Here is a 22666-nt window from a genome sequence, read left to right on the forward strand (position 1 = left end):
TTAGATATCTTTGCTCCCAATATGATTCATTTATTCTGTATAATTCATCTGGCTGTGATTTGCTACTCACTTAGATAAATGGGTTCATTTGCTATTCAACTATTTGTGATGATCTCTTGTGTAACTAACATTTGGTGAGGAGTCAAACTGAAAAGAAAAAGGTAAAAGCTCACCATGAGTCCTACATGAGACTGCCACCCACAGTCTCAATTTCAAATTTTAGCTATGGTAACTTCTATGAATATCCTTTCAGAAGAAAGCCAGTCTGCATTCCCATGTCCAATCCCTAAATGAAAGGTTTTTTCACACAAACTGAAAACACAAAGATTTTTTTCAATGACATTTTCCTGTCTTCAAGGAATTTACAATTTAACAGAGTTAATATATTTGCACAAAAGGGTGTAATATATTATGTAATATATGATATATGATTAAATGTAAGAATTTCATAGAAGTACAAAAACAACAGGAAAAATTAAGGTAGGAAGAATCACTTTTAAATTGAGAATATGATGTTTCTCAAAGAGGACCAAAATGATATCACTATGTAAGAGTCATGTTATACTATGTCTGACTGTGGCTGATCAAACCAGTATGAGCTTGGAATGCTCTGCCACAGGTCAGACACAAATAATACATATCAACATTTGGAGCAGCTTCTCTAATTTTGCACATCTCAAGTTTTCTTTGGGCTAATTCATTCTGCTTTGCTCATAGAGCCAGCACCTTCTCTGATGAGGGCATGCCTTCCTTTCTGGACAGTCCTGTGCCAGTGTCTCCCATGTCAGACAATTGATTCTAAAGTTCTTAATAGATACCTTGAAAGTGTCCTTGTATTGCTTTTTCTGACTACCTTGTGAGTGCTTGCCAAGAGAACAATTCGGGCAGTTCAACAGAACTGTGCTCTCTACAATAGGGTTGGAATGTTTGGCAATTCAGTTTGATAAAGGACCTTAGTATCTAGTATCTTATTCTCCCAGTGATCTTCAAATCTTCCAAAGACAATTCAAATAGAAGTAATTCAGTTTCCTGGCATGGCACTGATACACTGTCCAGATTTCACAGCCATTCAAGAATGAGATCAACACAACGGTTTTGTAGATCTTCAGTCTGGTAATCAGTCTAATACTTCTCCTCTACCACACTTTCCTTTGGAGACTTCCAAACCCTGAACTAGCACTGGCAATGCATGTATTAATCTCATTATCAATATGTACATTCAAAACTTCACTATTTACTATACTTATGGTTCCACATATGGATAGTGTGATGCTGGCTGACATCACTCCCTCCATTTTAATTTAGATTTGTAGCCTTTTCAAACTGAAGAATTTACCATCACTATGGTAGCTGACTTCAATTCCATGTTTGTCCTCATTGAAGGTATTTGACAACATGGCTGAACACATTTTTTTAGCATGAGTATGAGAGAAAATTCCACAGAGAAGATGGCACCTACACTAAGGGCTTGAAGAAAGAGATCTTGGGCAAATCATTTATCTGAGATCAGATTTGAACTCAGCTGTTCCTAGACCATTCCTTACTCTACCTTCAGCACCACCCAGCTGTTGCTTACCTGAAGGAGTTCCAACTGATGTATGCTTAATTAATAATAACTGAGGAAATAATCCAAGCAATACAACTCATTAGTAAAATGGGTATAATAAACAGGTCAAAGGACTCCTTAATCAGTTCAAAGACCTCGAATACAGAATGAGACAAATGTTTGTGCTATTAAAAACTATAAAAAAAGACCAATTAATTAAAGGAAAAAAGCTAACTAGGATACAAAATTAAGTAATCTGATTTCTAAATGAAAGAAAGATTAGAGACTTTCCAAGTTGGGAGATGTGGGAAAATTCATTGTATTAATTGTATTAATTTTCAGATCTAACTGGATTTCTGGTCAGCATAATCTTGATCCTTAGCAAAGATTTGCTAAGCAGCAAGTAGAGATGTTCCAGCCACACAAGACTAAGTTTAAACAGTACAATAGGGCTTTCTCACAATTCCCATAATTGAAAAAAAAGTTTTCTCACAAGACAGAAATTGAACTAGACCCATAATTGAATAGAAAGGGAACTGAGCTAAATCCAGAATTAAATCACAAGATGGAATCAGTGTAGTTTACTCAATTCCCACTATCACTTGCTATGTAAATTCCCTCCTGCCACATATAGAGGCATTTTGTGAAGTGAAGATAATATGTCACAGTAATACAATATTCCCAGGGAAGTCTGGAGTCTAAGGAGTACATTCTCTAGATGATACAGTGGAATAAAGTACTAGATATAGAGTCAGGAAGGAGTACTCAAATTCTGTCTCAGATACTTATGAGTTGTGTGATTCTCAACCAGTCATGTAACTTTTTTCAGATTTATTTTCCTCTTAAGCAAATAGGGATAATAACAGAACCTTCCTTTAAGGGTTATTGTGATGATCAAATGAGATAACATAACTAATATGTTTTGCAAACTTAACTAGGTTACATAAATTCTAGCTATGTTGATCAGGGAGTTTCTTGTGTATATTTAATACACTTCTCACCTAGGAAAGACAATTAGGAGAGTGTGTCAACATATTTGTAATACATGTCATTTTTGTCTATGTCCACATTTTGAACACATTATGGGAATTATCAATTATTTACTAAGTATCTCCATCCAATTGTTCATAGTTATTTCAAACATCTTGTGATTCAATTCTGGATCTAGCTCAGTCCAATATGGAAGTCATTACATTTCCTCAAAGAAAAAAATTATCCCTCCAAACTTAGTTATTGTTGTTAGGGAGGCCATCATTGTTCAAGTTACCCAGGTATGCATAACATCTCTTGGAATAATCTTTGCCTTCCCATAATCCTCTCCTTCCTTATATGTTGGATCAGTTGCTGCATGTTGTCAACTCCACCTTCACAATACCTCTACTTTTGTGTTCATTCACATATAATTTATATTCACTCTTTTCTAATTTAGACTCTCATCACCTCTCACTACAATATAAAATAGTCTCCTAATTGATCTTCCTGTTTTCAGTCTCTCTGCTTCACTACCCCACTCTCTACACAACTGCCAAATTGATATTCTTAAAACTGAGATTTGCCCATGTCCCTCCCTTCTTCAAATATCTCCAGGGCTTCCCTATTTACAGTAAGATAAAACATGAAATCCTCAACTTGGATTTTAAATCCTTCTACAATTTAACTTCCATAAACCTTTCCAAACTTATTTCATGATGTTCTGCTCTGTGCATTCTCTCACTCAAGCTGGCCTAATAACAGCTCTCTATACTTGACATTCAGTTTCTCATCTCTGTATTTTTTCCTAGGTGGTCCCTGTGTCTGTAATGTCCTTCTTCGTATCCACATCATAAATTTCCCTGCTTCTTTCAGAGCATATCTGATTTTCCTTCCCATACCATGATTGTCTAAATACCTTCAGTCCTCAGTGGTCTTTCTTTTGAAATTACTTTATATAAACTTTATATTTAAATATCTGTGCACATCCAGTAGACTGTAAGCCTCTTGTTTCATTTTTGTTTTTCTCTCACCTGGAACTAGTTATTATTGGATGTGTCTGTGTCTCTGTGTGTGTGTGTGTGTGTGTGTGTAAAACTACATTCAGAATAGGGCAACTAGGTAGTACAGTGGTTAGAGCATTTAGTCTGGAGTCAAGAAGAACTGAATTCAGAGAGTATCATTTAACCTGATGTATTTCAATTTCTTGTATGTAAAATGAAACAGAGAAGGATATGGCTAAACACTTCATTATCTTTGCCAAAAAAATCCCAAATGTAGTTGCAAAGAGTCAGACTCAATTGAAATGAGTGAACAACAATATTCAGTGTATCACTTATGGTAAGCATGTGTTAATTATCATAGAGATCAGGGATATACAAGGAAGTACTTGATAATTAATAAATAGACCCACCTCAGAGATATCACAAATTTGTTTTCATACCCTGCAATAAAACAAATATCATAATAAAGCAAGTCACACAAATTTTGGGGTTTCCCAGGACATATAAAAATTATGTTTATCCTATACTGTAGTCTTAAGTATGTAATAATATTGTCTTTAAAAAAAAAAGTAACTACCTTAATTTTTAAAATACTTTATTATTAAAAAAAAAAACAATGCTATCGATTATCTAAGCCTTCAACAAGTTGTATTCTTTTGCTGGTGGAAGGTTTTGCCTCTATGTTGATAGCTTCTGATTGATCAGGTTACTGACGGTTGGGGTAACCAATACAACAATGGCCTATATTTTATACTCATTCTATACCTCCCAAAATACTGAGCAAATAGCAGGTTCTCAATAAATATTTGTTAGCTTATTGAGGGAAAAAACTATTCTTTACAGATTATTTTTATCATTTGTAAATCTTAGTCATTTCATATGACAGATGCCTATAAGGATGTGAATCTTATTAAATAAGCGTTAAAATGTTAAAGAAATATGTTAACTTTTCTTTAATACTACAAAAATTGATGGTGGCTGATTGATCAAGGTGGTGGTTGCTAAATATTTGGGTGACCATGGCAGTTTCTTAAATACTAAAACAATGAAGTTTGCCACATCAATCAATTCTTTTTTTCACAAAAAAAATTTCTCTGTAGCATTGCATGCTACATTTTACCTGCAGCAGAACTTCTTAAAGAATTGGAGTCAATCCTCTTAAATCCTGTCACTGCTTTATTAACTAAGTTTATACAATATTCTTAAATATTGTTATGTCTCAGGGAAGAGGGAAGACTAAGGAAAAGGAGATGGGGAACACAGCTGGTTGGTAGAGCAGTTAGAATTCAAAACTTTATCATTAAGTTTTCCATCTAGAGGGGTATGATTTGTGGTATCCCAAAATAATTATAATAGTAACATCACAGATCACTGATCACAGACCATCATAACATACATAATAATAATCAAAAAGTTTGAAATATTGTAAGAATTACCAAAATGTTACTCAGAGATATGATGCAAGCATAAGCTGTTGGGAAAATGGCACCAATAGGTGCTCATGCAAGGGTATCACAAATCTTCAATTTGTAACAAAACAAAAAAAATATGCAAAATCTGTGAAACACAATAAAGCAAGGCACAATAAAATGAGGTATGCCTAAATAAACCTAGCCATTCAACCCTGAATGAATGAAATATTCATTTTGTTTACTATGTGCTTATTATCATTGTACTAAGCCTTTGAGACACAAATTAAAAAAAAAAAAAAAAAAAAAAGATTTTCAAGGACCTCACCTTCTAATTAGGGAAAACAAATAAAAGAAATTCATCTTCAGAGCAGATGGAGAGGTCCAGAAGTTCTAAGATTTTTCACAGCAGGAAAGATGGTAAAGTATAGTGGTCATTAATTATACAATCAGATTTCATCCAAACCACATAAGCAGCCAGATAGCCTATATAGGTTATATACTCTGAAGCTAGAAAGTAGAGGAGGAAGAAAGAAAAGGAAAGAAGGATACCTACAGTGGTAGTCTTCCCTCCACCCAATTGTGCAGAAAAGACACTATCTTTTCTTCATATCTTCTGAGAGTGGCTTTCTGAATAGTTGGGTTTTTTCCCCTTCATTTGGGAGTTGGAATAACTTGTCTTAAAGCATTCATTCACTTTACTAATAATTTAGTTACTTAATTGTATATAGACATATTGCTATCTGCTTTAAGTATCTCTGTATATATAGGCATACAGATTACCAACTATATTAGTTGGTAAACACATCCACACATGTGTACATATGTAAGTTGTCTCCCAACCAAAAATATAAGGTCTATAAGAGCATGGTGTATATGTTATATTTATTCCATACCCCCTAAAATACAGAGCAAATAGCAAGTGCTCCATAAATATTTGCTAGCTTATTGGGGGGGGAGGGGGAGAAGTAGTCTTTGAGACTTACTTTTAAAGTTTGTAAATCTTAGTCATTTTCACATGGTAGATGCCTATATGGGTGTGAATCTTAATGGTTTTTTAAATGTGTTAGCTTTTTTAATACTATAAAAATTCTGTGATTTTATCAGTGGGGATAGTTCCCATATCAATTGAAATTGCAATCTTTCCAAAGTTCAGCAGACAGTTTAATTAACTACTGTAAAAATTTATCCTATAAAATTTTTATATAACTGACCGCATAGACTAGAGTAATATCCAAGAAATAGGATCGCCTTCATATAACAATGAGATATTAGAATAGTACATTAGTACTAATAACTTTTTATTATAAATATATGATGAATATAAATCTATATCATCACATTATAGACAAACACAAGAAGATAGATAGATAGATGATAGATAGATATTTACATTTAAACCTATGTTTATAGAGAGAGAGAGTTGTAGAATTGAAAATAGTAGCAGAGTGAGAAATAAAGATAATATAGGTAGAGGTGAGTGGAAGATAAGAGATAAGAGTCTTGTAAGGATGATGATGTGGATATATGGAAAATCTAGATTAGATAGAAATCTAGAGTGATATTTGTATGTCATCCTAGAACATAATTAACTAAAAACTCAGAGAAGTATGTCACCAGATTAGTCACCAGGTGGTGTATTTTATTGATATTACACAATATCATCTACTTAGGTATAGAAATATTGTAAAATATTGGTGCAAGGAGTACTTACAATGATGTAATTATAGATCTTTTTGTAATATTAACAAACAGTAATGTGTGTGCTTCTGCAATACTTTACACTTTAGTTTGTATGCATATATATATATATATATATATGTAGATCAGTATATCAAAAATGATGGAAGCATAGATTTCAGTCCTGCCTCTAATATAACATGTCTATGTGACAATAGTAGAGTTATTTGATCTTTCATACAGTTCTTTCAAAACATGAGTTACAAATGAGTTCCTGTTCTAGATCAGTGAAAAGAAAGAAAAAAAGATTTTACATGATGGGGAGCTTCTGGTGCAGTGGATTGAGTGCAAGACTTTGAGACAGGAAGACCTGAGTTAAAAAAAAAAAAAAAATCCAGCCTCTTACTGAAATTGTGAGTTTGGATAAGTAAGTTACTTATCCTTAATTTGACTCAGTTTTCTCATCTGTAAAATAAAGGTGATAATAGCAGCAATCTCATAGGGTAGCTATGAGAATGAAATGAGGTAATATTTATAAAGCACTTAGTACAGTATCTGGCATATGGTAAGCACTATATAAAAGCTATTATTATAATCATCATTCCCCAAATAGAGAATTAATAAGTCATCATCCTAATGCTGTTCAATAGGAAGGGACCTGTATCTCAAATTCATCAAGACCTTTACACTCATTTACCCCCACTGGGTAGAAGTATTGAGAAATCCCTGAACACTCTGAGTAATTGACTTTTAATCACTCATTACTACTTTTCTCTACATAGCAGCACTGATTATCTATCTAGAAGACATGGATCTTTGTGAATTTATTTCATCTGAATTGGTGGTTGACTGGTTGGTTAATTGGTTAATTGGTCAAAGGCCAAAATGACATCAGTATGTTAGAGTCAAGTTTATGTGTCTGACTGTGACTGATGATACCAATGTAAACTCAGAATGTTCTGCCACAGGTTGAATACAAATAGTCCCTATAAAATTATAAAATTTAAGCATCTCATGTGTCTTCTGAGCTAATTCAATTCTATTTTGCTCATAGAGTATAGCACTCCTCTGAGGAGTTTATGTCTACCCTATATTTAATATAATTCAATGAATCCTAGATATAACTTTGTACTAACTGAGTCAATTGCCCACAGTGGTTGAGAGGAATGCTGCAGTACTGTATATAGTACTTTGTTCTTTGCATAGAATTATTTTTTTAAATGCATGAGTAAAAACAATTCATAATAAATTATATTTATTATTAGTTGTGTACCTACAAGCTTTCCCAGATCCTGGATGTCTTTATACAGTACAGATTACTTTGAACTCAAGAGTTCTAGAAAATGTATCACTCAATTTTCTTGTCTCTTTCATCCATTCCTCCTTTGAGTAGGCAATGAAGTGTTAATATATAATACAGTTTAAAATCAGGGCTAAAGTCATGCATCTTGCAAGATCAATCATTGGGTAAATACTCTGGAAATTTGAAAAAATTCTGATTCTCATCAATTGTACATATGAATTCCTCACTCAGATCTCTACGGAATTTCTACCAGGAGAGCAAGCATCTAGGGCTGAACACTCCTATGGTGGGTATCTTTTTGCTATCTTTAACAAGGTTTCATATCTATTTACAGATGATACTTCCCCTTGTAATTCAGTGGATCAAGGCACTTCCTTGTATTCAGGGAAACAATATTCTTCTCCTCTAGTACTTATTTGGACTTTCTCATAGGTGAGAACTGACTTAAGGGGATTAGCCCTTATAGATACATATAGACACAGGTAGAAAATTTTTATCTTTGGCATAGAAGATATGGAATTAGCCTCACTCACAGATGAGAAGTTTGATTCTAAAAACAAACATCTTGCCTCAGCTTCTTTTACAAATGAGAACTCTAGCATATATCCAAGTTTGCACTTTATCTATTTGCCTTAGGTCATCTCCTATATACTAGGTCATCTCTTAAGTACATGATCATCACCTATGTACTCAGTATTATTGCAATTTTTCTATAATACTCTTCCACTACTGAGTAAGGATAGGTCAGTTTCCAAGTACTGCCCCTAACTACTGTCAGGAAGTATTTTTGAATGGTCAAATAATCTGAAAAATTACAGCATTAATAGAGTGTTCTGATCTCATTATACTATAGATTATTTTATAGCCCCCCCCAACTCTTTTATTATATCCATCAAAAATTATGTAATATCTTGAACTATAAACATGATTACTTTAAGTATCAATAATATCTATATATGGATGTTAACACCCATGAGATGACAGATAGTACTTGCCTACTTTGCATATTTTTACACTATTGAATCATAATAGCAATAATTAAGCAATAATCAAAAGGAAAAACTACTAACTGATCAATCTTTAATTATATGTATAATTTAACTCAAGTTCTAAAAATAATTTATGTGCAGTAAAAAAAATCAATATGGCAAATATCCAAATTAACAGTACTAACTGCCTATTTGCACATTCAAACAACTATATAGTATGGCAAGATACACATTAGTACCACCAAATAATAGTAATTCATATGTTGATACAAGATAGGATTGTAAGAGACTCAAAACATTGAAAATTGATGGAGAAGGAGGGAAAGATAAACAAAAGAATACAAAAGAAAAAAATCAAAAAAAAAATTCCAACTAACAACTTTAGAAAGAGGGCAGAAAAATAAAATAACATAGAACCAAATAAACAGGTACATCAAAAGAATAAAATTAAGAATCAAATCTTTATATCCCACAAACACAAATTAAAAGTCTTCCCAAAGGCAGCAAAATGTTTAAACAAAATCCACTTTAAACTTAAAATTTCAAAGAAAAAAATTAACTAACAGGAAGCATAAAAGTGAAAATTCAGAAAAAATAAGATTAACAAAACTCTTGACAGAGTCTGAAAGAAAGAAAGAGACACAGAGAGGAACACGAATCGTATATATAAATAATATGTGTATATTTTATTTATATATATACATATATGTATGTCTCATAGACAAATACTCACATAAAACAGGGACCAGATATTTAGCTTAGCAAAAAAACAAGCTACTCCCTCTTAAATGGACTCCACCATCAAAATATGGAGATATACACACTTTCCCAATTCCTGTCAGCCTGCTAGAAGTGTAGCATTCCCTTGGTCAGCATAGGAATAACCAATTTAGGAATAGTCTAGCCAACCAGAGCACAGTGTATGAGATGAGCCTTAACTAAACAGTTTTCCTACTTACCAGAGTTCTTTCTTGATCATTATGATTTAATTTGTGTCCAAGGTCAACTGTGAGGCCTGAGTCCCTAGGATTTGTTACTTTATTTAGAAAGCTTATAAAATATTTTGAAATCAATATTAATAACATTTTTCCTCTTTTAGCTCAAAGTCCCACAAAGATAGAAGTCTAGCAAAGGGAACTAAGAGTTCACTACTCAGCCCTTTAATCTCTTTATTTCATGTCAATTATTTTTCACTTGTTCTTTGCTTTCTCTTCACAAATGATGAAGTATATAAGCAATGAATTAGGATCTCTTCTACATCTTCATCAAAAGTAGAGCCCATTAAGTCAAAATATGTAAATACTTTTAAAAGAACAGGAACTTATTTTGCCGGTTAAACAAACAAAAACAAAATTGTCTTTTTCTACAAGAGAGAGGTGAGGTAGAAAAGCATCACCACCATCATCCATCTCAGCAGAATTAAACAGCCCAGGTGGCATCCCTGTGGCTTAGTTCTTAATTATATTAGCAGCATCAGTAGCTGTTAACAACCAGTGTTCTCTTTACCCTCTCACTAAACTGAAAGCAAAAAAGCCTTCCAAATATTCAAAGTTGCTGTACTAGCCTCCATTCCCAAAACTCCTTGTGCTGAAGATCCCATCCAAAATACACAGGAGCTTTGGAAGCCATAAAGTTATGTTTTGAACTTCAGAATATCATTTACCAGCATGTAATTCCTCCACATTCTAAAGATGCTGCAAGTTACACATTTCATTGTTATTTTTACCTTCACTGAGACAAAAAGATGCTCTGAGTATTGATGAAGCTATTTGCTAAACAAAGGGACCAGTGTTGCATGGTAGATAGAGAGGTAAACTTGAAGACATTATTACTTGAGTTAAATCCTGCCATAGCAACATACATAGCCTGGAACCCTGGGGAAATCATTTAACCTTTCAGTGGCCTAGAAAACTAGGACTATAAATGGTAGAATAGCTGCTAGTCTGAATTGGTAGAATTCATAGAATTCCCTAACTGGGAGTTCCTATTTTGATAAAATCACAAGTACAGGTTTTTTTAAGCTTTTTGTTTGTTTGTTTTAAGTATGAAAAATATTGTTTGCTCTGAGCAATGAGAAATGACTCAATGCAAAAATAAGAAATATAAGCCCAAAGATTGCATGTGTCTGAAATCCTAGAAACTTACGGTCTTTGTGATCTTGAGTCTTCCTGGGCACAGTTTCCTCTGTAACATGAGAGGATTGACTCAACCTCTTGGTCTACTTCCAGTTCTAGATTTATAATCTGTGATCTGATTAGTCTTCTATCTGCAAATAATTGTTTTTGCTTGCTGATTAAGGAAGAAAAAATTCTTAAGTGAATATTCACAACTAAAATATGTAGGGGGAAAGCATTCTGAATTGAAACTAATATATAGCAAAAGTCAATAAATCTTCCTTGTATTACTCTTCCATCTACATGCTTTTTTCTTACCAAAATTGTTAAAACATCTGAACAGAGAATATGTGAATATGTGGGAGGGTTTGTCTGTATTACTACAAACACGCACATACATATGCACGTACACACACACACTCATTCACACACATCCCAACACTGGTGATATGCTTTGCACATAATAGACAATGGACAATTATTTTTGAATAGTGATGACAGAGATGATGATGATTGATGAGGACAGATAATCTGGCTTTAAGCCCATTTTATTGGCAGTTGTGAAGCAAAGAAATACATCTTTCTGAGTATTCAGAATGTCTGTCTGAAGAAATAATGAGGTTTATTCCACTTGAAGGAAGCAGGCTAGCTTAAGAGCCTTAGGCATCCTTGGGAGTCTGTATGCAGAGAAAAGGGAAAGAGGTCCTTGTCTCCCAAACAAATAGGCACATATGATGCATGATCTATGAAACCTCTACACTGAGATGTCTGCCAGAAACAATAAACTGGCTGCTCTACATCAGCATGCTCTGGAGAAATCAGTCACTGTGACTTTACCTTTTCCTGTCTCCCAGTACCTACTAAGAAAGGTTCTTCCCCCACTATAAAATGCTATTCTTCTGTACTCCCAGAAAGGAGCAAATTTAACGTTCTCTTCTGCACAAAATAAAAACTCTAGTTCAAAATACATTCATTATTCTTGACTGTCCATGTGTCTTGTCCCCATTTCAGAGGCACATGGAGATAGATTTTTTTTAATGGCTTCAGTGTAGTCTAAATGTCCTTCCAGTATCCACATGCAACATTTATAATTACCTCATAAAATTTTGCTTGCAGTAGGCTAGCCCTACATAGCTTATTACTTCCTCTGAGTCACTATTCCTGCAATTTGGATAACTGCCTTTCAGTGAAAAATAGACAATATTTTAGGGTTGTATGACCAACCAAAACTAGGCTTTACATTTGTTGTGGTTGTTTAGTTGTTTCAATCATGTCTGAATCTTTGTGACCCAATTTAGAGTTTTCTTGATAGATATACTTTGAGTGATTTGCTATTTCCTCATCCAGCTCATTTTACAGATGAGGAAACAGATAAACAGAGTTAAGTAACTTGCCCAGGGGCACACAGCTAATAAGTGTTTGAGGACAGATTTGGACTCAGGAGCATTTTTTTCTTTTTTCTTCAGATCTGGCACCTTAACCACTGAATCACCTAGTTGCCCATAGGCTTTACATAGTCATGTATTACAGAGAGACAGAGAGAGAGAGAGAGAGAGAGAGAGAGAGAGAGAGAGAGAGAGAATGTAACATACAATTAAGTTATAAAGTAGACAAGAGATATAGTTTGGTATCTCTACCCTGTTTTCACAACGCAACTCAATTGATGTAGTAACTTAGAATGAACAGAATTTAATCACATGGTATTAATGAGATGTCAAACTAACTGGAAAAGATATCCATGAACCCAGATCTCTTCCTGAGATCTGATTGGATTTTTGCTCTAATTGGAACAAGCAGAGAATTGTGTGATTGAGCAAATGAATTGGCTACACTTCTGGGGGGTTTAGATGACTAAACCCTACATTAATCTCAATAGTTTAAATTAAAGTGTTGGGAACATTTAAAGCTGGGGGCTGTCTGTAGGAGAGATCCTTATAGGGAATTAGCAGTGACTTTCTCTCTCTCTACCTCTCTCTCCCACATCAGCCATGGAGCTTTGAAGGGAAACTACTAAATCACAGGAAAGACTTCATCCAGTTGGGAGAAGAAACATATTCCAGATAAATTCTGTAAATAGTCAGTCACTCAGGAAGGAAGCATCTTCAAGAATATAACTCTGGTAATGAAGAATTCAAAATGTGGAAAGGAACAAGCCAGCATGATACTATCCTGCACTATCAGGAGTTGTTAAGTTACCTTAGCCATATGTGTATAATTCAAGAGAGCCTTGTGCTCTAAGTTTAAGTCTGCTCTTCTCGTAGACTCTACATTTGTGGGGAATAAGGCCCAAATTTAGGAAAGTCAGGATGGAGCAGGGAAGGAAGAGGAGCTGCAGGGAATATTGTATAACTATTGTTATTGTTATGTAATTTGAATAAAAGCCTTTTAATAAGAGCTAATTGAGTTCATTGACATTGTTACTAGGAAGCTAATTGGAGAGCATTTGTAAGTTGTAGTTTTAGCTGGGCTTTGCTCATGCCCAAAAGAAGGTATACAGTGGAAAATGGCAGGGACTTGCTTTTGGGAAGAGACATTCTGTTTGTCACATGAATGACTTCATTTTTGCTTGTATAACCAGGCTCTTTCCATTGGCTATATAGATAGAAGAGGCTAAATCATATATATATATGTTTTTTTTCACATGTTTAGTTTATGTAAAGCATAAACTCAAAGCATGAGTACATTAAGTAGAGTGGCCAGGGCAGAAGGGAAAGAAAGGGTTACCTTATCCTTCTTGTTTTAGGTCCTATTGCCCCAAGAAATGGGTTAGGGTTTTTAGTCTGTTTAATTTGTCCTTTTTAGTTCTAGCCACCAGAAGGGGATTCTCTGAACCCTTGTAACAGTTTCGCCATGATGACCTGGGAAATAGGATTCAAAGCCAGATACTACTGCCAACCAACAGGGAGGTCCTGAAAAGCAGAAGTACTAGTCTATAAGACAAAGAGAAGGAAGAGGAATGGAAATAGTTTGGGGCTTGAACTTGGTGCAACTATACCATGTAGAAATTAAGTTAAACTATGCACCTAAACTCCATCCCGGCATTGATCAGAGACTGAGATAGGGTTATGTTCCTCACGTGTTAGGGATGGACTATTTGAATGTTCATTCTTATACTTTTGAAATAAATATTCCTTTTTTTAAGCTAATCTGAATAGGTAGCTAAATGAAAGCTGGGTGCTGAAGACCCCTTATTATTCCGAGAACACAGTAAGTAAGGGTTTAAGTCAATGGCAGGGACTAGATACCACTTTGCCCCTTTTATGGTTCCAGAGAATCTTAGGAGAAGGTTGTAATGTAACGCCCCTGGCTTCAGACAGTGGGATCCAGAGTGATCACTGTTACATAGTATTACAAGAGTGACCACTCAAAGCATTATTTGAACCTTGGAGTAACAGCCACCCTCTGGAGGTGCAACTTGTGAGTTCAAGTACAATTTGGAGTTGCCAAGTGATGGTGCTTAGAAATTTTTAATTTTTCTACAGTAGATTTTGAGTTTACAAAAGTTTGTTTATTTGGTGAGGATGAAAGGGAAGAACAATGCTCCCTCGTTTGGTCCTCACACTTGGAATAGAGATGATACTCTTTAACCAACCTAATCCAGACACTTCTTCCGTCATACAAGATGGACTCACATTTTACAATTAAATCCCTTCCTTTCCCTAGAGTTTTGTTTTTTTTTTTTTTGAATGTGCAGTGGAATGAGAAGAGGAAAGAGACACTTAAACAAAAGAAAATGAAGTATGATCTTATAATCTAGACTCCTATTAGATAACAATAACTATTAACTCACTTGTGCTAAGGGCAAAGTCAGAAACACAGATTTACTCACTTTGTAACTTTTACTAAAATTAATAAATCAATATTGTATTTCATATCTCTGCAGAACTCCTAGTTGGTTTCAAAATTTACTGCTTCACTTTTGCCTGTATATCATGACTAGCCAGCAGTCACTCTTCCTCTCTTTTGCAATTCCCTCTTCACAAATAATGAAACACACAAATAAAAAGCAGTTGTGATCAATCATATTTTATCTAGAGTGTCAGTGCTAAAATAGAAATTATTAGGAATTGTAAACAAACTTAAAAAACAAGAAAATTTTAAGTCAGATAACTACCTTCTTTGGACAGAAAGGGAGGGGAGAAAAGGGAAAAGTACTTCATCTCCTTGAATTGCACCTTTTATGGTAGCCATATCTATACTGTCTGGGCTCAGTGGATGAAAGCAGCCGTGACCAAAGTGGAATGCAGTCACTTTCAACATCAGCTGAGAATGATAGATTGATAGATAGATACATAGATATGATCTATAGCCCCTGTTTCTTTGATATCCCTCTTCTCCTCAAGAGAAATGCACTCAAAAGAAAAACAAGCAAATCTCTATTTTATAATCATTTTTTTTATAATCAAATTCCTAGCCCTGTGTCTGGGTCCCATCTGCTCAGTCCTGAGAGTCTCTCCATTTCTTAGACTGGAAGGAAACGATATACCAAGAAACTTAGCAACCAGAGGACCTGATGTCCTCCCAACCTTGCTATAACAACAATGAATTTTTGTTTAGATACTAAGCATATCAGGATTGGATCTGCGATAACATTAGAATAGCAAACTTCTAGAGCAGGGTAGTGCATGACCATGATGGAAGGCTTAGGCTAGAGACTCTTTTGACCTTGGGAATCCTAGGCAGGAGTAGCTAAACCAATGTGCTATTTACCCCAAATCCAGTATAAATATAGTAGGAAAGGAGGAGGCAACAAGTTGCCTTAAGAGAGATAAATTGACCATTCTGGAAACAGAGCAGGTCAAATTTCCCTGAAGATGAGTAGTACCGCAAGACCTATGTGGACCCTTTACAATTTCAGCTGGGAAGAGATTAAAAAAACAAACTTTCTGATGAGAAAGTTCACTCTACAATCCAATCTGGCACCTTTGCTGCAATTTAGATCATGGCCTAGGATACTATAGAAATTAAGCATTATCATCACAAAAATCATTAGCATTTCTATAGCATCTAATACATGCATTATGTTAAGTACTTTATAAATATTACAACAATTCTAGGGGGTAAGTGCTATGATTATTACCATTTTACAATTGAGGAAACTAAAGCAAAAAAAAAAAAAAGTTTAAAGACTTGTCCAAAATTATATAACTAATAAGTATCTGAGATTGAATTTGAAGTCAGGTCTTCTTAACTCCAAGTCCAGCACTCTATCCACTTACTACCTGATGTTGTTCAGTTGCTCAGTAGTGTCTGACTCTTCATGATCCCATGGACCTATAATATCCATGGGATTTTCTTGGAAAAGATACTGGAATGGTTTGCCATTTACTACTCCAGTAGATTAAGACAAACAAGTTAAATGACTTACTCAGGTTCACACAGTTATAGTTAGATTTGAATTTAGATTTTCTTAACCCCAGGACATGTGCTCTATCTACTGAGCTTTCCATCTACCTTTAGGATCACATAGCTAACTATTAAAATCCAAACCTCTTTCAATAAAAAGTTATAATTATTAAAAAAATAAAATAAAATCAGAACCTGAACTTAGGCCTCCATGGTGCTAAGACCAACTCATTGTATGTATGTATGCATGGATGTATATGTATACGCACATATATGTATGCATTGTTTACATATGCTCACATGAAAATTAAACTGCTCAGCAATATTTTTAAAATATTTGATTCAAAACAAAATGTAAATAAAAACCAAAAGTACTGATGAATTTTTTGAGCATGTTCTATTTAGCTCTCATAAAATTCTTTGCATTTAACCTCCCTTGAATATTTGTTAAACAGGAAAAAACTGATTTCTACTCAAGTAATTTGGTATAAGTTTGAAGAGGAAAGGGGATTTGCAGTAGGGAATGGAACAAGAATTTATTAAGCATTGATGGTGTGCCAAGCAATGTCAAAAGAACATTTTACAAACATAAGCCACCTACCTGCCTTTAATTTTTCATTGGAGAAATGATTAGTCTTTATGAATACATTTTTCATAGTGCCTTTGGCTGCCTTTCACATCAAGGGAAAATTTATCTCATAATTAACTTTACTACTTGGACATTGAAGCTGGAGACTGCCTAAAAGTCAATTTGCATTGAATTGTCTTTAAGCTCCTTATTAGACCTCCAGCTTACTCCAAGTTTGTTGGGGCTTATCTCTCCTACCTGCTACTTACATTTGAAAACATATTCATGATTCAGTAGAATAGTGACTCTAGCTGGTGGAAGAAGGCTTCAAATGCAGGTTCTACCACTCTATAAAATTAGACAAATCATAAAGAATTATGGTTCCTTCAGCCATAAAATACTTGAATGACCTCTCAGGTCCTTTCCAGCTCTGATATCCTATGGTGCTATGAAGGACCATTTTCAAATGGAGGTAGAATTGCAACTAGCGTTTTTATGCATAGGACAAATTTCACAAAACATGTCAAAGCAAACTTTACAAAATAATCCAGGAATCTTCAAATCAATTTTTGAGAGTTCAGAGACATTTATCTTGGGACACAATCAGGCTAAAAGGGATCAGGAGAGAAACTTACCTAGGATACAGCATGGGCAAACCATCTGACAGTTTCCTATTTTAATTAATTATTCTTGCTAACTAAGAGCTAAGGTTGTAAGTGGTATTAGCACACTAAAAATGTCAGTGCCCTAGGATAAATCCCTAGTCATCCTGCCCCAATTGCAGCTCTAAAGAGACACTCAGTAGTTTCTTCCCAGACTAAAATAGGTCTTTTTCAACATATAGAAGGAATATTTACTTTAGAGAGCTGCCATGTGAAAAAATGCAGGAGTACAAGCTTTATTTTTCCAATTGCCTTTTGCTCCATTTTTTCTTTAAATAATGAATTGTTGCCTATCTTGGTTTCCCAAAACTGTGAAGTAGTGATTCCTAAAACAACCCAAAGGTGAAAATCTATATAAGGAAAAAAAAGTCACATTGTATTTTAATAACCACTTTCCTGATTTCCTGGCTAGGGGAAAGATGGTGTAATGGAGGAGGGAAGTAAATGTTGCTTGCTATAATATCAGCTAGCTTTTATTTCCAATGTTAATTCTATAATTACTTTCCTGCCCATTGCCCTCTGCTGAAAGGTTCAATCATGAGATGGGTTTTCTTTCTTTTTATTCTTTCCTTGTTCGTTCTGGGCTCTTGTGACAACAGCTGGGAATGAGAGGATTTACCTTTTGTGTACGCATGGATCCCTTTCAGCATGACAATTTCCAGCTTTTCCCAGTGTGAATGTGCAGGCAGGCTAAGTGACTTCGATTCTTACATTTTTAATATTCAGTGCTTCAGACAACCTTCCTAGTCTATGGGGCATCACAAATAGCCTACCTCTTGTTTTGTCAACAGTTTTCAATCATTCATTTAAAATTTAATCATAACCCACTCCAGTTCAAGTCAGACAGCCAAGACAGTGAAAGCTGTCAGGATTTGTACCTCTTGTCTCTAGAAATCATTAAAAAGAAAGATGCTTGAGAGGTTGGAAGAAAAGAAAGATGAAAAGAAGGCTGTTAATTTATAAAAAGGGTTTGAAATAAAAGATTAAGTCCCCATGTTGATCCTTGAACTAGCCAAGCACTAGTGCTCAAAACTGTTTTGATTCCCTTAAGAGCTTTTTCCTGTGGAAAATATATCACAAAAAGAAAAAATATATAGGAAGCATCAATTTTATAAGAACAAAGTAATGGGATTTTTGTGCTGTTTTTGGCATAATAAATAAGGAAATAGTTATGTTTAAAGAAAAAAAGTAATTTTTTTAAAAGACTAGCTCCTAAATAAACTTCTAGTGTAGGCAGTCTGGTAAACTAAGCTTCCGTTATTAGCCCTTTTCTGTTTCATTCAGTGACCAGATCATTTAACTGATAACCAGCAGCTGAGCTGCATAAAATAAATTCCTGGTAAAATATCCCTATAGGAAAACAGGAAACATGGGCAGAGAAACAGCTGCAAAGATAAAACCCTCCAAAGGCAAATAGTTTGAGAATGTGGCTACAACAGTGCCCCCAAGTGACTGCAAAAGGGGTTTCTTCTGCATAGCTGCCTCAGCTTTGAAACTACTGGAGTATATTTTTGGTGCATCAATGTTACAACAATGTGAAAAAGGATTACATTCCCTGCTTGACATATCCCTTCCCATTGGCTTGCATTTACAAATTAAGATTTGGATGAACTCCAAACAACACAGAATAATGTTAGAGGAGGAAGGAAGTAAAGGGAGTAGGAGGAGATGAGAGAGGTTAAGAACAATTGGGATTTCCCTTTATGTTTTACACTTGTTTAACAGGCTATAATCAATACCATGACTGATGCTGTATCAGTTACAGTTTGTTCGAAGCTGGGGCCAGTCCTGGGAAAACCAGCCTTTCCAGAAGGATGCTTTAGGTAATTAAGGGCATGTAAGTCCTTTGCCTCTTTGAAAGCCATACCTGCATCTCATACTTGGTCTCTAAGAGAAATTCCTCGATTTCTCTTTGTATCAGTTTTCCTCTTCAGTAAAACGGGGGTTAGAAATACTTGTCCCATACCTACCTACCGTGCAGAAGTTAAGGAGGGATGCTATTCTTAAAAGAGACAGCTGGCATAATGGATAAAGCACTGGACTTGAAGCTGGGACATTTGGGTTCAGCTTTTCTCTCTAACCCATACGGTCACTATGACAGTGATCCTAGGTAAGTCACAATCTATCAGTTCTCTCAACAATTTTCTAAATTGGGAAGAAGCTGTCACTTTGCAATAGCAAAAGGAGTTCTCTCACCTGTAAGTTCTGCATCTATGAAATTACAGGAACAGTCCCTCTCCTTGGAAAATATAAGCATTTGATGAATTCTGATTATTCATATGAATTTCATCCTAGTATTATAAGGTTACCAACATTTAAGACTGCCTCTTAGCGTGGGTCCACAAATATTTTTTTTAATTTGGTAATTGTATTTCAATATAATTGGTTTCCTTTTTAATCCTATGCATTTTATTTTATAAATTTAAAAACATTTTTTCTGAAAAAAGGTTTAATGGTTTCATCAGGTTATTTATTCAGGGGGTCCACAAGCCAAAGTAAGAATACCTGGGCTAAGAGGTGCCTACTAAAAACAATGTCTCTGGGGATACATTTACACTCCCTGTTATGTACTGCCCAGGACCCCATGACTAGGTTTGGGATCCAAGCAGTAAAAGACATGTAAAAAATCACTAAGGGCAATAATTTTCTTCTCTGGTATCCAAGAAATAAAAACCATGGGAGGGGCCGAAACAGCAGATTTCTATGTGACTATTAAGACAAGTAGAGCCAATATCTTTCTCTACAGCTTCTTACTCAGTTAAACAAAATAGCACAGACTGAGTTTCTCCCAAGTCTCTCATAGACTTTCAGATTACTTATTAAATATGATTTTTTAACCATTAAAATATATATAAACAGGTCTACTTATTTATGGGGCAGCCTACTAGTCATCTGAAAGCTGCATTAACTTCATGCCTTTTTACATTAAACTCAAAATAATAAAAGCCCTGACTAGAAGAAGGCTTGACAGGATTGTGAGAATAACAAACCTGGCTCTTCTCTTTTGAACTCTTCTCAAAGAGGGTGAGGGAGCAGGGAAGACAGTTACTAAAAACAAATGAGGAGCAGGAGGGAGGGGGACTCTCTCATTTCCCAGAGAATTTTGAACTGCATTGGCAAAAATTTCAAAGGAGAGAAAGCGTCCTAATAGAAGCAGCAAGCCTCAAACAAATAAAACTTTCTGGCCTTTAAGTTTATTGCCAAAGACCCTTCCCCACATGGGAGTTAAGTCCATTGCAATTGCTTGGTTAAAAGTAGAAACAGACACATGCACACAAATACTGACACATAGACACAAAACACCCACAACAACTACTATGCTCTTTGTAACATGCTGTTAACAAAACAGTTGTTTTATTTTTTTCTACTTTTGGAATGAAGTGAACACTACCTTATTTACTTAGTTCTTTTTGTAAGTCACATAGAAATACTTTAAGTGCCACCTTCTGGCCATCTAACTCCATAACACTGGCCTAGTTCTTTACTGGCCTGATTTTATTCAAACCACATGAATTTAATTCCATTCCATGGAATTCAGCAAGTACTTATGAAATAAAGTACATATCCAGATGTGAGTGACCAGAAAATGAATGTAGAGTAGTCATACTAATGAGAACAAGGTAACATATAAAGTGCTTTAGAAACCTCAAAGCACTATATGAACGCCAACTATTAGCATTATTGTTGTTGTTATAGTTAATGTTTTAGCTGGACAGCTTGAGAATTGCATCAATATCCATAAAATAATAAAAAGAACCAGACAAAAGCCCCCAATGGATAAACTATGAAGGATTCACAGAAAGGTGTAGAAAAGAATTTTATGTGACAAGTAGAAATGATTGGGTTTTGCTCTGTACCAACAGAAAGGATTATACAAGCCAGTGATTTGGTGGCTCTCCAAAGAATGGAATTAATTACAACATGTTTATATAGGATATTCCAAAAGCCTTCATGCAGTTTTAACCTTAAAAACAGGTTTCCATATGATCATTAAAAGAACTACTAACAGTAGATTTCCCTACAGCTTCTTAGTTTAAAAAAATGGTACAAACTGAGTTTCTAACAAGTCTCTTGTAGACTTTCAGACTTCTTATTAAACATAGTGTTTTACCATGAAATATATACATATATATAAAAGGGTTGCTTATTTATGGGGAAGCCTACTAGTCATGTAAAAGCAACATTGACTTAGACTTAAAACTTCACTAGACTCTGGAACACTGTTTATCACTTTAAAGTTTGCAAAATTCATTATCTACTTTATTATATTTATTTGAACTGTACAACAACTCTAAGTATTTCTATCCCTATTTTACAAAAGAAGAAATTTCAATAACTTACCTGGGAGACATTTATAGTTAATAAATATCAGAGTCAAAATTTGAGCCATAGCCCTCTTCATCAAAAATCAGTCTATCCATTATTACATGCTATTTCAAAGAATCTTAAATTTTGAGGTATGATATGGTATAGATTTATTGTCTATACTTAAGAAGCCAGTAAGGCAAGTCTTAGATCTCTTGCCTGAGCCTTACTTTATCAATAAAAATAAAGGAGTTAGCCAATATGATCTGCAAGATCCCTCAAATGTTACATTCTACATTTTACAATTCTATATTTTAAAGCTCTCTATTGGATTCTCCCTCTGACCAGATAAAAAATGTTGAGATTATTTATGTCATCTGGTTATTTCCCAAAGTGAGAGGAATTAACAACAATACAAACTGTGCTTATATCCATACTTATAAGACCCCTATCCCCTACTCCAATACATATATATACATTTCACACACACACACGCACACACACACACACACACACACACACAAACTTTTATTTCCGAGGAATATAAAGAGAAAAGGGAAAATAAAATGCTGATTGAGGGAGAAATTCCTTCCTACCTAGAATCCTCTTTCATGGGAAAAGATAACAAGGAATCCTTAACTATTGTGTAAAATTTCCCTAGACATGTGCTCCAACATATAAAGGAAAAACTTAGTATATTTGCTTCCATTGCTCAGTTGAACAGACTATTCACCAGTTATGTTGCTGCCGCCATTCTTGTTGCTAAAATTA

Source organism: Sarcophilus harrisii, chromosome 1, assembly GCF_902635505.1.
Source record: "Sarcophilus harrisii chromosome 1, mSarHar1.11, whole genome shotgun sequence".
NCBI classification, from domain to species: domain Eukaryota; kingdom Metazoa; phylum Chordata; class Mammalia; order Dasyuromorphia; family Dasyuridae; genus Sarcophilus; species Sarcophilus harrisii.